Source organism: Bubalus kerabau, chromosome 17 (assembly GCF_029407905.1).
Source record: "Bubalus kerabau isolate K-KA32 ecotype Philippines breed swamp buffalo chromosome 17, PCC_UOA_SB_1v2, whole genome shotgun sequence".
Taxonomy (NCBI): domain Eukaryota; kingdom Metazoa; phylum Chordata; class Mammalia; order Artiodactyla; family Bovidae; genus Bubalus; species Bubalus kerabau.
This window is the reverse complement of record NC_073640.1, coordinates 7,538,028-7,554,690: the sequence shown is the minus strand read 5'-3', so window position 1 is coordinate 7,554,690 and position 16,663 is coordinate 7,538,028. Positions and strand designations below refer to the sequence as shown.

Below are 16,663 nucleotides of genomic sequence, written 5' to 3'. Positions count from 1 at the left end.
TGACAGGGACCTGGAAATGGTAACTCATCATATAGAATTATTGTGTAAGTCTGCAACTGGACCCTGGTTTGAGGTTTACAGCAAAGGTGAAAAAGAGCAAAATCTGCTGAGGGAGAAAGCGTGGACTTGGAATAAGGTGAAAGGTGTTATTTAAGAGCTAGAGATCTATTTAAGGCCCACTTGACTTCACATTCTAGGATGTCTGACTCTAGGTGAGTGATCACACCATCATGATTATCTGGGTCGTGAAGATCTCTTTTATACAATACTTCTGTGTATTCTTGCCACCTCTTCTTAATATCTTCTGCTTCTGTTAGGTCCATACCATTTCTGTCCTTTACTGAGCCCATCTTTGCATGCAATGTTCCCTTGGTATCTCTAATTTTCTTGAAGAGATCTCTAGTCTTTCCCCTTCTGTTGTTTTCCTCTATTTCTTTGCGTTGATTGCTGAGGAAGGCTTTCTTATCTCTTCTTGCTATTCTTTGGAACTCTGCATTCAGATGCTTATATCTTTCCTTTTCTCCTTTCCTTTTCTCTTCTCTTCTTTTCACAGCTATTTGTAAGTCCTCCCAAGACAGCTGTTTTGCCTTTTTGCATTTCTTTTCCATGGGGATGGTCTTGATCCCTGTCTCCTGTACGAAGTCACGAACCTCCATCCATAGTTCATCAGGCACTCTATCTATCAGATCTAGTCCCTTAAATCTATTTCTCACTCCCACTGTATAATCATAAGGGATTTGATTTAGGACCACAGCCTTGTCTAACTCAATGAAACTAAGCCATGCCCGTGGGGCCACCCAAGACGGGCGGGTCATGGTGGAGAGTTCTGACAGAATGTGGTACACTGGAGAAGGGAATAGCAAACCACTTCAGTATTCTTGCCTTGAGAACCCCATGAACAGTATGAAAAGGCAAAATGATAGGATACTGAAAGAGGAACTCCCCAGGTCAGTAGGTGCCCAATATGCTACTGGAGATCAGTGGAGATATAACTCCAGAAGAAATGAAGGGATGGAGTCAAAGCAAAAACAATACCCAGTTGTGGATGTGACTGGTGATAGAAGCAAGGTCTGATGCTGTAAAGAGCAATATTGCATAGGAACCTGGAATGTCAGGTCCATGAATCAAGGTAAATTGGAAGTGGTCAAACAAGAGATGGCAAGAGTGAACGTCAACATTCTAGGAATCAGCGAACTGAAATGGACTGGAATGGGTGAATTTAACTCAGATGACCATTATATCTACTACTGCGGGCCAGAATCCCTCAGAAGAAATGGAGTATCATGGTCAACAAAAGAGTCTGAAATGCAGTACTTGGATGCAATCTCAAAAACAACAGAATGATCTCTGTTCATTTCCAAGGCAAACCATTCAGTGTCACAGTAATCCAAGTCTATGCCCCAACCAGTAATGCTGAAGAAACTGAAGTTGAACGGTTCTATGAAGACCTACAAGACCTTTTAGAACTAACACCCCAAACAGATGTCCTTTTCATTATAGGGGACTGGAATGCAAAAGTAGGAAGTCAAGAAACACCTGGAGTAACAGGCAAATTTGGCCTTGGAATACGGAATGAAGCAGGGCTTAGACTAATAGAGTTTTGCCAAGAAAATGCACTGGTCATAGCAAACACCCTCTTCCAACAACACAAGGAAAGACCCTACACATGGACATCACCAGATGGTTGACACCGAAATCAGATTGATTATATTCTTTGCAGCCAAAGATGGAGAAGCTCTATACAGCCAACAAAAACAAGACCAGGAGCTGACTGTGGCTCAGATCATGAACTCCTTATTGACAAATTCAGACTGAAATTGAAGAAAGTAGGGAAAACCACTAGACCATTCAGGTATGACCTAAATCAAATCCCTTATGATTATACAGTGGAAATGAGAAATAGATTTAAGGGACTAGATCTGATGGATAGAGTGCCTGATGAACTATGGACTGAGGTTCGTGACTTTGTACGGGAGACAGGGATCGAGACCATCCCCATGGAAAAGAAAAGCAAAAAGCAAAATGGCTGTCTGGGGAGGCCTTACAAATAGCTGTGAAAAGAAGAGAAGCAAAAAGGAAAGGAGAAAAGGAAAGATATAAGCATCTGAATGCAGAGTTCCAAAGAATAGCAAGAAGAGATAAGAAAGCCTTCCTCAGCGATCAATGCAAAGAAATAGAGGAAAAAACAGAATGGGAAAGACTAGGGATCTCTTCAAGAAAATTAGAGATACCAAGGGAACATTTCATGCAAAGATGGGCTCAATAAAGGACAGAAATGGTATGGACCTAACAGAAGCAGAAGATATTAAGAAGAGGTGGCAAGAATACACAGAAGTATTGTATAAAAAAGATCTTCATGACCCAGATAATCATGATGGTGTGATCACTCACCTAGAGCCAGACATCCTGGAATGTGAAGTCAAGTGGGCCTTAGAAAGCATCACTACGAACAAAGCTAGTGGAGGTGATAGAATTCCAGTTGAGCTATTCCAAATCCTGAAAGATGATGCTGTGAAAGTGCTGCACTTAATATGCCAGCAAATTTGGAAAACTCAGCAGTGGCCACAGGACTGGAAAAGGTCAGTTTTCATTCCAATCTCAAAAAAAGGCAATGCCAAAGAATGCTCAAACTACCACACAATTGCACTCATCTCACACGTTAGTAAAGTAATGCTCAAAATTCTCCAAGCCAGGCTTCAGCAATACGTGGACCGCGAACTTCCAGATGTTCAAGCTGGTTTTAGAAAAGGCAGAGGAACCAGAGATCAAATTGCCAACATCCACTGGATCATGGAAAAAGCAAGAGAGTTCTAGAAAAACATCTATTTCTGCTTTATTGACTATGCCAAAGCCTTTGACTGTGTGGATCACAATAAACTGTGGAAAATTCTTCAAGAGATGGGAATACCAGACCACCTGACCTGCCTCTTGAGAAACCTATATGCAGGTCAGGAAGCAACAGTTAGAACTGGACATGGAGCAACAGACTGGTTCCAAATCGGAAAAGGAGTACATCAAGGCTGTATATTATCACCCTGCTTATTTAACTTACATGCAGAGTACATCATGAAAAACCCTGAGCTGGAAGAAGCACAAGCTGGAATCAAGATTGCCGGGAGAAATATCAATAACCTCAGATATGCAGATGACACCACCCTTATGGCAGAAAGTGAAGAGGAACTCAAAAGCCTCTTGATGAAAGTGAAAGAGGAGAGTGAAAAAGTTGTCTTAAAGCTCAACATTCAGAAAACGAAGATCATGGCATCCAGTCCCATCACTTCATGGGAAATAGATGGGGAAACAGTGGAAACAGTGTCAGACTTTATTTTTTTGGGCTCCAAAATCACTGCAGATGGTGACTGCAGCCATGAAATTAAAAGACACTTACTCCTTGCAATAAAAGTTATGACCAACTAGATAGCACATTCAAAAGCAGAGATATCACTTTGCCAACAAAGGTTCGTCTAGTCAAGGCTATGGTTTTTCCAGTGGTCATGTATGGATGTGAGAGTTGGACTGTGAAGAAAGCTGAGTGCCGAAGAATTGATGCTTTTGAACTGTGGTGTTGGAGAAGACTCTTGAGAGTCCCTTAGACTGCAAGGAGATCCAACCAGTCCATTCTGAAGGAGATCAGCCCTGGGATTTCTTTGGAAGGAATGATGCTAAAGCTGAAACTCCAGTACTTTGGCCACCTCATGAGAAGAGTTGACTCCTTGGAAAAGACTCTGATGCTGGGAGGGATTGGGGGCAGGAGGAGAAGGGGACAACAGAGGATGAGATGGCTGGATGGCATCACTGACTCGATGGAAGTGAGTCTGAGTGAACTCCGGGAGTTGGTGATGGACAGGGAGGCCTGGCGTTTTGTGATTCATGGGGTTGCAAAGAGTCGGACACGACTGAGCAACTGAACTTAACTGAAAGCAACTCTTGTAGGTATATCATACATGACATACTGAGAATATTTCCACACTTGAAATCACAGGGAAAAAATGGCATAAAGTACATTATGTCATACAGACTTTAAAAATTAATTTAAAAATATATGCCCCCAAATACATACACATCCTGTTCCTGTGTTTTCCCAGGGACTCACCTCACCCTCTGATTGCTGTTCGTATAGGCATAGAGGTGAAAGTGAATGGGGATATGGGCCCAGGGATGAGTACAGTGGTGTCAACAGCAGTAACTCCAGCACATGAGTGAACCTTTGAATATCCTGAAAGCAGGCCAGCATGAGGACTATAGAATCGCTGCCCTGGGCCAAGGACACTGGGGATGGGGTATCTGGGTTGAGGTGTTAGTCCATAGAATTGTGCTCAGATTAATTACTTAGTTTTGACCAATGTACCATTATTACAGAAGATGTTATCTTTAGGGTGAGCTAGGTAAAGGATATGTATGAATTTTCTGTCATCATTTTGGCACTGTTTTTTTTAAACCCAAAATTATTCCAAAATTAAAACAGTTAATTGAATAAAATGAATAAAGAAAGAAGACACTGTTTTCAGGTGGACCATGGAAAATTTTCAAGTTGAAAAATTTGAGTTTAAACTTCAGTTAATTTCTTAAAACCTTCATTGTTCAGACCTCATTTTTACCATAATGCTGTTAAGTCCTCTATAATTCCAATCTGTGTCTGCATCTTATATTTTTATGATTTTATTACCTATTTTTATATTTTTACAGTGTTTGTGGTGCTTTATTTTACTTTTGGAAGGATATTTTATTTTTAAAGTTGTCAAATTAATTAATATTTTCCTTCATATTGTGTACCTTTTGGGTTTTAAAGTTCTGAAAAATATTCCTCTTTGTGGCCTTATAGAAGTTTGAGTTTCATATTTTATTTTCAGGACTTTAATATGATAAAGAATGATGTTTATATTTGCAGAGGAGTCTTGATTCAGTAGGATTAAGGAATATTCTTCCTCCCTTGCCCAGTAATTCTTGCTCATGCTTGTCATGTGGGAAAGGATTAGGGCATGTCAGGGAGAGTCTGATTCGAGTATTTCTGGATTTATCGCTTTGTATGGGCATTGGGCTCTTGCTTTTGGTAAGATGAGGAAATGTCGGAAACTCTGGAGTAAGAAGGAATAGGGTCAGACATGCTGTTGCTGGACAAATAAGAAATAAAAGATTATTGAAGAATCTTGAGAAGATAAAAGGAATTTGTTACCAGGGTTGGTTTTGTCAACTTAGGATTTATTTTTATACTTTTATTGATGCATACACTACTTGCAGAAACTAAATGAAACTTAAGTGTACCTATCAGTTAATGTATTATATACAAAACTGACTCAGTTGTATTAAGAATAGCCAGGTCAAAAACCAGAATATTAAGAATAGCCAGGTCAAAAACCAGAATATTAAAACCTTATCATATAATATACAGCATTTCAGGGGTTGTTTGTCTGGGTGGGGGAGGAGTGGTCTCGGGGCGATAATTTACAATGTCGATTCTGGTCCATCCACAGTGACCATCGGGCCTGGGGGCGCACATGGAGTACAGGGACTGGTCTCCGTTCCATATCCTGTAATCGCAGTCTTTCTGCCTCCACACACACTCTCGCTTATCAGGCTGGGGGCAATGGCGCCAGCAGAGAAGGCACGGCTGAATCTAGAGAGAGAGGGAGATCCAGGGCTTGTCGCAATGCCCTGCCTTCTCCTGTTCACAACCCCATTCTTGAAAACACGAGGGCAACAGGGATCTGAATACAGGTAGAGTCTAAAGGTGTTGAGGGGGTGGAGGACAGGATGGAACCTGGGAGAGGAGGCCAGGGAAGAGGAGGAAGGTGAGAGAGTAGGGGTCATCCACAGAAGGAGGTAGGTGGGAGGGAACTCTGGGCACAAGGACGTGGGGCAAGTCATGCACCAGTGCCTGGGCAGTAGAGCAAAAAGGCTGGGGAGGCCACTCACCTGACATTTGCATCCGTTTTTGTACAGCTCCTGGAAACCTAACCTCTGCTCGTCGGTGAGACGGTACCAGAAATATACCATGTGGCATCTTGTGAAGTACAGCGCCCCCTTCCTCAGATAGCCTGAAGTGATCAGAAAGCACCCCCTGAGAGTCAGCACAGCATGTGTGGGTGTCCCCAGGGAGGGTCACGCTCTGGCCCCCAGGTAGTTGGCCCCAGAGGGTCTGGAAACCCTGAGGCTGTCAGGGTACAGAGTCAGCCATGAATGATGGTCTAGCATTCTTCCCTAGAAAAATCTGTCAGATCGTGGACAAGGGGCCCTTGGTCCTTGGCGATGCTAGAGTTGCAGAAGTAGAGTGGGTCACAAGGTGGAGGGGCTGAGCGTGGACAGGGTACTCACCTGCAATAAGTAATTGTGATTGTTGAGAAGTCCTCACCTCGTAACCACAGCTACCCCAGTCCTTGGGTGTGTATACAGAAGTGATGGGGGGGATCTTCTTGGGAATCTTGAGTATCTGTGATGGGAGGGATCGAAAGAGCAGGACCTCAGTTTCTCATAGAAGTTGCTGGTATCCAGAAAACAACTACCTCCCTCAGCAAGCACAGATTGGAGAGCTTATTGATTTTGAGGGAAGTGGATAAGAAGGAAGGAGGTGTTGGGTCTCACGTGAGTGATGTTGATTCTGTAGCTTCGTTTTAATGCGGTGTCACTTCCATGTGCCAGTATATTACCTATTATAACTGGGAGGAGAAAGAAATGGGTCATTGACTTAAGAGTCCCCATCCTAAATCTCCTGGAGACCTTTTTCCCATCGCCAGAGCTCCCCCACCTCTGCGTTTCTACACCCCACTGTGAGAGCCACCACCCTCCTTGACGGATGCTTCTCTGATGTCTCCCTTGACTCACCGATGTCTGACATGCAGTAAAATGTCTGAGGATGCTGAATTTTACACTCACAGGCTTCACAGGGTGTTGACAGAGTCAGCAGCAAAGGAAAGGCCAGCAGGAAGGCAGGACCCATGGTGGTCCCTGGGGAACAGAGGGCGCGAATGAAACCATGAGCTTTTTCTTTGGCCCAGCTCCCCCATCCACCATTAGACAGAAACCAGGCTGGCTTTGGAAGACTGTCTACCTCCCTTCACCTCCAGGGTCATGAGCAGATTGGTCCAGCTCCTGTGATCTTGGGGATGGAAGGCACGAGATCCGTGCCCCGCATCTAGGATGCCTTACCTCGCTTGGGCTGAGCCGAGGCGTGTCACAGCTTCTGTAGAATGGCCAGGACCACAGGCATAAATAGCCGCCTGCACCTTTCACCCTGGGGTGTATCCATCAGGGAGGTACAATGTGATTACTGGGTGTACTAGTCCCTTAGAACCTTTTCTCTCTCATCTGCATTTCCTTTTCATCCTTCAGCCATATCAACCAGACTGGTAGGTACGGTCTGATTATTGAGTGCCCTTGTCATTTGGAATCCTTCTCTGTATGGCTGTTCAAAAAGCCACCAACTCCACATATACTCCTGGGCAGTATTATGGGCTGAGCTGTGTCCCCTAAGATTCACATGCTGAAGTCCTAACTCCCAGTCCTTAGAACATGACTGCGTTTAGAGATAGGGTCCTTAAAGTGAGAATTAAGGTGAAATGAGGTCATTTGGTTGGGTCCTAATCCTATATGGTGTCCTTGTAAGAAGAAGAGATGACACAAACTCACATAGAGAGACATGTGAAGATACAAGGAGAAGAGGGTCACCCACAAACCAAGGAGGTACTCTGAGAAGAAAACAGTCCTGCTGATGCTTTGATCTCCGACCCGTAGGCTCAGAACCATGAGGAGATAAACTGCTGCCCAGTTCAGGCTGCCCAGTATGCGTTGTTTTGTTATGGCAGCCCTAGAAAATGAAAAAGCTTGTATGTTTTATTTTTAGGACTTTTTTACAATTTAAATTTGTGTCATGATTTTGGAAAGACAAAATCAGCCCCAATACCAGATCTACCAAACAAGATGTATTCAGTCACCTAACTTCTGTTTTTACATACACCTCTATTCTCTGCCCTACTCCCTTAGGCTTTAAATCATTGTATTATGCTTTATCCTCCCATTGCTTTTCTAACTGAAACATTTATAAACATAGATGTAAGCACATTTATACCCTCTCTTAGGTAAAATTGTAGCATTGTGTGTATATATATATAAAACATATATTATATGTATGTATGTTTTGTCATCTTGTCATTTTTATTTTCTGGCATATTCTAAGATGACACCATAGTGATATATATTCCTCATTCTTTATACAGTTGTATATTACTCCACGTTGACATGCTCTGAACTATCCAACCAGTTCCTAATGATTGATCATTTCAACAGTTTACGGTTATTTTCTCTTACAGATAGTACTTCAGTGAACAGGCATGCTAATATATTTTATGTTTGACCATGTGTCTTTAGAAGTGATTTCTAAAAATAGAATTGAGATTAAGAGCCATTTGAATTTTTTCCTGTGACTTTTCCATATCTTGTCTATTTTTTTTTTTTCTATAGAGTTGACTGACTTTTCCTCTGTTTTTGGAAACTGTGTATTAAGCATGTTAACTCTTCACAGGATGATTGCAAATTTTCCTCGTATAATGATTTACTCTCTTGAGTTTAAAAAATTTATTTAATATAATCAGTTTAACGATGTTTTGATTAACTGCTTTTGGAATTTGAGACATTGTTAGCAATGGTTTCCCCTGTTAAGAGAGATTAGAGGATTTTTATCCACGATTTCTTCTATCTTTTACATAATTTAACTTTTTATATTTAGATCTCTAACCCATTTGGAATTTCTCATAGTATGATACATGAACACAATTTTACCTTGGTCTTTATTGGAAATATATCCAATTAACCTAGTACATTTATTACAAAGATAAGATCCTCTGTACTTAATTGAGATGTCACCTTTATCACATACTAAATTTCCATAGGCATTTGAGACATAATTTTCTATTCTATTCAGTTTATCTATGTGTCCATTCCTTCATCAGTACCAGGTTACGGAGACCTTAAAACATAATTGTATATGTTTGAAATGCATTAATACTCTTCTAAAGAAGATTTTTTCTTTTCTCTCTTTTTTTTCCATCTGCGTGAGGTCACCCCCATTCTTTGGCTCATGATGTCTTCCCATCTTCAAAGCCATCAATGGCTAGTCAAGTCTTTCTCACATCACAATACATGTTACTGACTCTTCTGCCTTCTTCTTCCACATTTCAGAGACCTTGTGATTACTTAGGCTCTACTCAGATGAGCCAGGATAACCTCTTTATTTTTATTTTGTTTTTTGGTCATGCCACATGGCATGCAGGATCTTAGTTCCCCAACCAGAGGTCAAACCATGACCCCTCCTGCAGTGGAAGTGTGTCGTGTTAACTGCACTTTGTGAATGAAATGTGTTATTTTTCCTTTAGTGTTTGTTAGAATTAGCCAGTGAAACAAAGCTTATTTGGATTCTAAGAAAAATTCAGTATACAAAGTTAAAACACAGTGCTATTGACGTTTACTATTTTGTTGTGTGTATGTTGGATATTTTTATCTTTCAAGGAATTTGTCTAGTTCACCTAAGCTTTCAAATTTATTAGCATCAGGTTCTTTATAATATTTCCTTGTTCTACTTTTATTAAGGTAAGATCTGTAGTGGTATTCCTTTATTATTCCAAATAATGGTAATCAACACATTTTCTTATTTTCCTTGATTAATATACTTACTAGGTTATCAATTTGACTGCCTTTTTACAAAAACAACCCTTTGGTTTAATTGATAGTCTCTATTTTTCTATTTACTTTTTACATATGTATTTCCTTTTTTCTCTTGAGATTTAGTAAAATATATCCTTCTTTTTCCACCATCTTAAGGTGAAAGCTGTGTTGTTGATATAAGACTTTTCTCTTTTTTTCTGATATAAGCATTTAAAGATGTAAGTTATACTTCAAACACCCTTCTAGCTCTGTCCTAAAAAATTTGAAATGTTTTGGTTCAATTTTTATTCAATTCAAAAGATATCTCAATTCCCTCTGTGATTTCTCTTTTGACCCATGGGTTGTTTGAAAGTATCCTGTTTAATTCCTAAATATCTGGAGATTTTTTCATAACTTCTGTTGTAAATGCAAGCCTCTGCAGTCAGAAAGCATAGTCTGTCTTATCTGAGCCTTTTTAAATAATTAAGATTTATTTTATGTCACAGCGTATCATCAGTATTGAAAAACGTTTGATTTGCAATGGAAAAAAAATAGTATTCTGCTGTTGTTTGGCAGAATAATCTGTCCAGTAGGTCATGTTAGTTGATAGCATTGCTTATGTATGCTAAATACTCATTTTTATTTTTACTTATAGGAAGCTAAAGAGGGGAGCTGAAATATCTAATATATATAATTCATGTAATATCATAGAATATGATTAAGTGAAATCATGTTGGTGGCTTGAAATTGGTGATGGGATAATGAAAGTATTTATAACATGGAAACTGGCAAATATTAGAAATCCACAAGGGCTGGTTATTAATTATTTATGACTGCAACACTGGACAGTTCCTCCATTAGAGACTTCACTTCTGATCTCCTGAACTGACCTAGAAAAAAATGCTCCTTCTTGCTTGGTCAGTGTGTATGTAAGAACTGGCAGATGAGAATTGGGAACTGGGCCTTTCACAGGAGAAGAAAGAGCAACAGCATTAATAGGTATTTACTGAGTGCTCACTATGTTGCCTGCTAGTGATATTAGTAATGTGGTTAGGCTCACTTTCTGCTATTTCAGCTCTCTAGTATCTTTCAGTTCTCATTACGGCAATATGAGATTGCCCAGTGGTTTAAGTATTACTCCTGACTCACCAATGATCCTTGGTCCTTGAAAAGCTCATCAGTACAGCAAGTATCCTCTAACTGTGATCTGTCACTTCTTATATCCGTGCTTTGTTTTGGAGTGAAGATGGGCAGGGTTACACAGGGACACACTGGCTGGACAACACACCCCAACTTGTCACTGCTGCTGCTGCTGCTGCTGCTGCTGCTAAGTCACTTCAGTCGTATCCGACTCTGTGTGATCCCATAGACAGCAGCCCACCAGGCTCCCCAGTCCCTGGGATTCTCCAGGCAAGAACACTGGAGTGGGTTGCCATTTCCTTCTCCAATGCATGAAAGTGAAAAGTGAAAGTGAAGTCGATCCGTCATGTCCGACTCTTAGCGACCCCATGGACTGCAGCCCATCAGGCTCCTCCGTCCATTGGATTTCCCAGGCAAGAGTACTGGAGTGAGGTGCCATTGCCTTCTCCGCAACTTGTCACTGTGGCATCTAATATTTATGATAAGAAACTCATTTTGATGCAGTTCTTTAGTAAACATTAAAATGCTGTGCTACATGGTTTTAGCTCTTACAAGGGAAAAATCCTTTTTATAACTGTTGACTATGGAGCAAAAATTAAATACGTGTTAACACTCAGGAAAGCGGGTTTTGAACAACTAAGCTCAATTTTGAGTTGAGAAACTCAGAATTTGACCATCTTGCTATCTCACCTTAAAAGTAAATAATCTGAGTAAATAAAGGCAAAAGGACTAATTAAAACATTAAAAGATGGAGTTTTATGATGTTTAAGTTCAGTGACAAAGTTTGGTAGAATGACTAAAACAAAACTATGGTTGGGGGAGATGAGGAAGGAAGTTTTAAATTAATTTTTCATTTTTATTTTCACATTTGCTTCATTGACCATACAAATAGTGTCAATACCTCATTCCTTGATTCTATTGTTACTTATTGAGTGCCTAATATCAGCCAGGGCCCGAGGAGATGGGACAAAGACAGTCTTTGCCATTTAGGATTGCAAGTTAATAGGAAGGTGTATCGGTGGTGGCAGGTAGCCAGAAGTGTATTCCAGTAGTGTGAGAAGTGCATTAGGACACAGGAGAATCTTATGTGGTCTTGAGGGTGGGAGAGAGCCTGAGAGGAATTTATTCTAAGCTGGAATTTAGAGAAATATGCGAAAGTAACAATAGGACAGGAATCTTACTAGTTAATCACTATGTTTTGATGGAATCACTTCTAGAATGGGAGACGGAATTGACCAGTCTGGTGACAAGGAACTAGTCTTACTGTAGTCATTTATATATCTATAAGATTAAAAAGAGCAAGTAAAGGTAATTTAAGATCTTGTTTCTTTAAAAAAGTTATATAATGAAATATATTACGAATATATATATATACATATAAATGAAAGACATGAAAAGGAAATTAGAGACATAGATGAAAAGATTTTGAGTCAAAAGATAATAGGGACATATGACTTTAAAGAAAAAACAAGAATGATTTTAAATAACAAGAATAGTTAACATCCAAAATTTTGAAATAAAGCAAAAGACAACAGCATGTCCTTTCAAAGTAAAACTAGGTGTTGTTGAAAGGTCTCATCCAAGGATTGTTTAATGATCTAAGCAAATGCATCTGTGTTTAACTTTTTTCCTTATTATTTGATGGGAGTATTGATACTATGAATTTATACCTTAAGTTTTATATTTCTGTCTGTTCAGAAATCTAACCTCCAAAGGTTTAAGTTTATGGCCCTGAAGAGCATTAACCACTTTTGCAACCATTAACAAATCCATTTCAGCTTTCCATTGAGTGACTATTTCAATTTCTGTTTCTTGAATTCTACTTTGAATCAGATGTACCATCTGAGTGATTTTTTAACTTATTAAGTATATATTGAATTAAATACTTGACATGTCCTTACTGTATGTTTACATGAGTCATATTTCTAACTTTTTGAAGCTATCTTTCAATAAAAACCATTACCTTTCTAAGGAAGTTCAATAGGAAATATTGATGTTTTTAGACAACTCACAGCCACTCTGTTAAAGTAATCCAAAAGCCTAATTTGCTGTAGGCAAATCAAAAATCTGAAGTTTCCAATGGGCTCCATCCCAAAGATAAGGCCCTAGAGATAAAATAGTTCATCATCCCATCCAGATCCAGTCCTACTCTTGAGTGAAGATCCATTATTTTGTTCTAACACTATTTTTATACATACCCGAAAACAAATTTGAAAGGATAATCACCGTATCTTAAAGCAGGAAGGTGTAAAACTGTAAGGAACTTCCATTTCCCACTTTTATAGAATTATATCATTTAAATATTTGAAAATTAGCATATATTGGCCTTAATAAAACAATAAACATATTCCACATGGAAAAATATCAATTTCCTATTACTTATTAATGATATTAATTACTCCTACAGTAATCATTTGCCATCATCATGGATAATTTGAGATGGACTCTCCTATTTAAATGTTTTCCTTCACTGGATGACTATTTAAAGCTCGATAATAATACTGTTACTGGCAGTGGTTTCCACCCCCTGCCCCACAAGCATCAAACCAGTTTCTTGAACCAATACTGTGTATCATGTATAGGAGATATTGAATGTATATTATCTCACTTAATCCTCAGTACTTTTTGGAGTGGATGTAACTATCATATTTTAGGGATAAAGTAAACAGAAGCTTTAAAAGGTTATTAGTCATGCCAAATTGGGATTTGCGTCTCAGATTTAATGGTACCCAATTCCATGCCTCTTCCACTGTCCCACGCCACCTTTGCTCAACCTTGTAGTGTTCATATTAAAATGGAAAAAAATAACATGAGCAGATTTCCAGGATGCAATGCCACAATTATCTCATTATTCCTTTGGGATAAACCTAATCTGGGCACCAAAAACTTGGCAGGTGTAAATTGCATAAGGATGATGGGTGAGGGCCATGGTGTTCACAAGTCTCTCCATCCCACTCTGTCTTTGTCTCCCTGTGGAAGTCGTAAAGCCGGTCGGCATTATCACTCTTCAAAGAATCAGAAAACAAGAAGGAGCACAAAATCATTTTCAAGTCACCTGCTGCCAGAAAATAAGATTTGAATGGATTTTCCAATGTTTCAAAGTACTTCCTTTTGCAGACAGCTAAGGAATTCATAAAACCAGCCATGAGAGTTATATTGCCTGTAAGTGTAAACAGTTATGATAGAAGAGTGACTGCATACACTCAGAGAGCCTTTTAAGAGGAGCCTGATAAGTTTATATATCTCAGAGAGAGGGAAAAGGGCTCCTTTGATCATTCTCATGCAAATCCCCAATAGCTGACAGAAAGCTGCTTTAGGTTGTGCCATATTTTCTTTTTAAAATGCGTAGGAAACAACTTGCTTCGAAGTAATGCTATCCTTTTGAAGAGGTTTTTTTTTTTTTCTTAAATTGGAAACAATTATGGGAGTGAGACTCTTTTAAAATAGAAAATTCTCTGTAACTCTTCCTCTGGAAAATTCCTTCAGAGGTAAAGGCAGCCCGACAATGCAGTTGGCTTCTGGATTTGCTGATCACAGTGGCTCAGGGTCCCCTCTCCCTTCTCTGCATCTTGTGCATAATCAGAAAAAAGAAGCCCAAAACATTAGCACCAGCTGCCTCATTTCCTATTCCTTAGATTTCAATAGCAGCCCACCAAATGGTCTCCAGACTTGGGTGAGGGAGGTAGAATGTTGCAATTAAGAACCTTTTTTGTTGTCTGTTTAATTTTCTGTGACCTGTTTCCCCAAATGCAATTCCTTCCTGGCTCCCTTGACTTCTCTAGCCACTGTGATGAGTCACCGGTTGTCAGGTCAGGTGGGGTCCCTGCCTGGTTGCTCCCCTCTGACCCTCTGTCCAGATGTTTGGAGCAGTGATACAGTCCTGCACAGTGTAACCCCTCAGTCGGATGGGGAGGCAGGAGCATCTTTGCCCAAGTCCTCCTCCCAGTCCAGAACACCCTCCTGTCCCTTCTCCACCGGTATCTTCAAGGTACAGCTTCAGCGCCACCTTTTCCCCTGACAGACTCCTCCCCACCAGCAAGCATCACAGAACTTCTCAGAACTTTTGACACAATTATCAGACCCGCAGAAGAGCCCAAGACTTAATTATTCTCTAATTGTTTTTGACAGTTATTGTTTTTCATTAGTGTTTTTCATACACTGTCCTGGGGGGTCTTCTAGGGGACGGACTGAAGATGAAGAACACACAGTCCATGCCCTAAAGGACCTACGAGTGTAGGAGATAAAGGAGACACAGGCTCGATCCTTGGGTTGGGAAGATCCCCTGGGAGTAGGAAATGGCTACCCACTCCAGTTTTCTGGCCTGGAAAATTCCATGGACAGAGGAGCCTGGCGGGCTACAGTCCATGAGGTTGCAGTTGGATACAACTGAAGTGACCGAGCATAAGGAAAATTCTCATACTTGAATTATATCTCATTGAGCCTCTTCTCCTTCCTCCAAATTTGACGGAAACAGTAGTCAGTCCTGAAGTAACTCAAGTCCATCCCCTTGGAGTCACCCTTGCCTCTGCCTTCTCCCTCTACTCAGGTCCAGTTATTAATGACCAAGTCGGCACCCCAGAACCCAGTGAGCACTGGTGGGCTTTCACCAAAGGAGTCTGCAAGAACTAATGAAAAGTCTAGGAACAGTTTGTGTGGGACCTATTTGAATGATAACTATTACTATTATTATTTCAAAAGGCAGAACATCCCACACCAACTGCTTTCAGTAAACAGGGAACTTTATTGGCCGACAGGGAAGAGGAAGGACTAGCTTCAGGAGAGACTTTATCCAGGGCTTCAGTGATCTAACCAGGACTCAGTTTCTATCTCCATTTCTCGCTCTTCTTCTCTGGTGGGTTCTCCAATTTGTTAGTCTCTCCCCTCTGGTTCCAAGATGGTACCAGCGAATTTTTTGGCTACATATATTTGCTTATGTCCAGTAAGGATTGGAGAGAGTCTATTTCTTAGATATCTGCAGAAATTTCATCGATTATGCATCCACCCTGAATCAACCACTGTGACCAGGAGAAGGGTCACTTAGAGTGGCCTATGGCAATACAGACTAACTCCAGCCTTAGAAGTGAGGTTAAGTGAAAGTGAAAGTCATTCAGTTGTGTATGGAATTCTCCAGCCAGAGTACTGGAGTGGGTAGCCTTTCCCTTTTCCAGGGGGTCTTTCCAACCCAGGGATCGAACCCAGGTCTCCCTCATTGCAGGTGGATTCTTTATCAGCTGAGCCACAAGGGAAGTCCAAGAATCCTGGAGTGAGTAGCCTATCCCTTCTCCAAGGGATTTTCCCAACCCAGGAATTGAACTGGGATCTCCTGCATTGTAGGCAGGTTCTTTACCAACTGAGCTACAAGGGAAGGCAATTAAGAAGGAAGAGCTCCCCTGAGTGGAAGCTGATGCAGAAACATTGCACTCACCTACTTGATCATGCTCTTGTCCTCAGTTCAGTCAGTTCAGTCACTCAGTCGTGTCTGACTCTTTGTGACCCCATGAATTCCAGCACACCAGGCCTCCCTGTCCATCACCAACTCCCGGAGTTCACTCAAACTCACATCCATCGAGTCGGTGATAGTTGACTATCTAAATGTTATAATTTCTCCTTGATTTTGTTTTAGTAAGTTGGAAGCTGGAGAAGATGCCTGGGAGCCAGCGAGTTCTTCTTCTTTTTTCAAAATTTATTTATTTTTAATTGAAGGATAATTGCTTTACAGTCTTGTGTTGGTTTCTGCCATACATCAACATGAATCAGCCATGGGTATACATATGTCCCCTTCCTCTTGAAACTCCCCCCCACCTCCCACCCCATCTCACCCCTTTAGGTTGTTACAGAGCTCTGGTTTGAGCTCCCTGAGTCATACGGCAAATTCCCACTGGCTTATTTT

General features: G+C 40.5%; 2 long non-coding RNA genes across 3 annotated transcripts in view; one reads left to right on the top strand and one right to left on the bottom strand.

Annotated features, from left to right (window-relative positions):
* Positions 1-16,663, top strand: part of LOC129632393 (uncharacterized) — a 60,900-nt gene that overhangs the window by 26,384 nt on the left and 17,853 nt on the right. The window lies entirely within an intron of this gene.
* On the bottom strand, positions 5,498-6,450 carry LOC129632395 (uncharacterized). The gene is made up of 3 exons (XR_008704495.1): positions 6,313-6,450; positions 5,914-6,035; positions 5,498-5,614 (listed from the first exon to the last, which is right to left on the bottom strand). It is a non-coding gene; the product is annotated as an uncharacterized LOC129632395 (long non-coding RNA).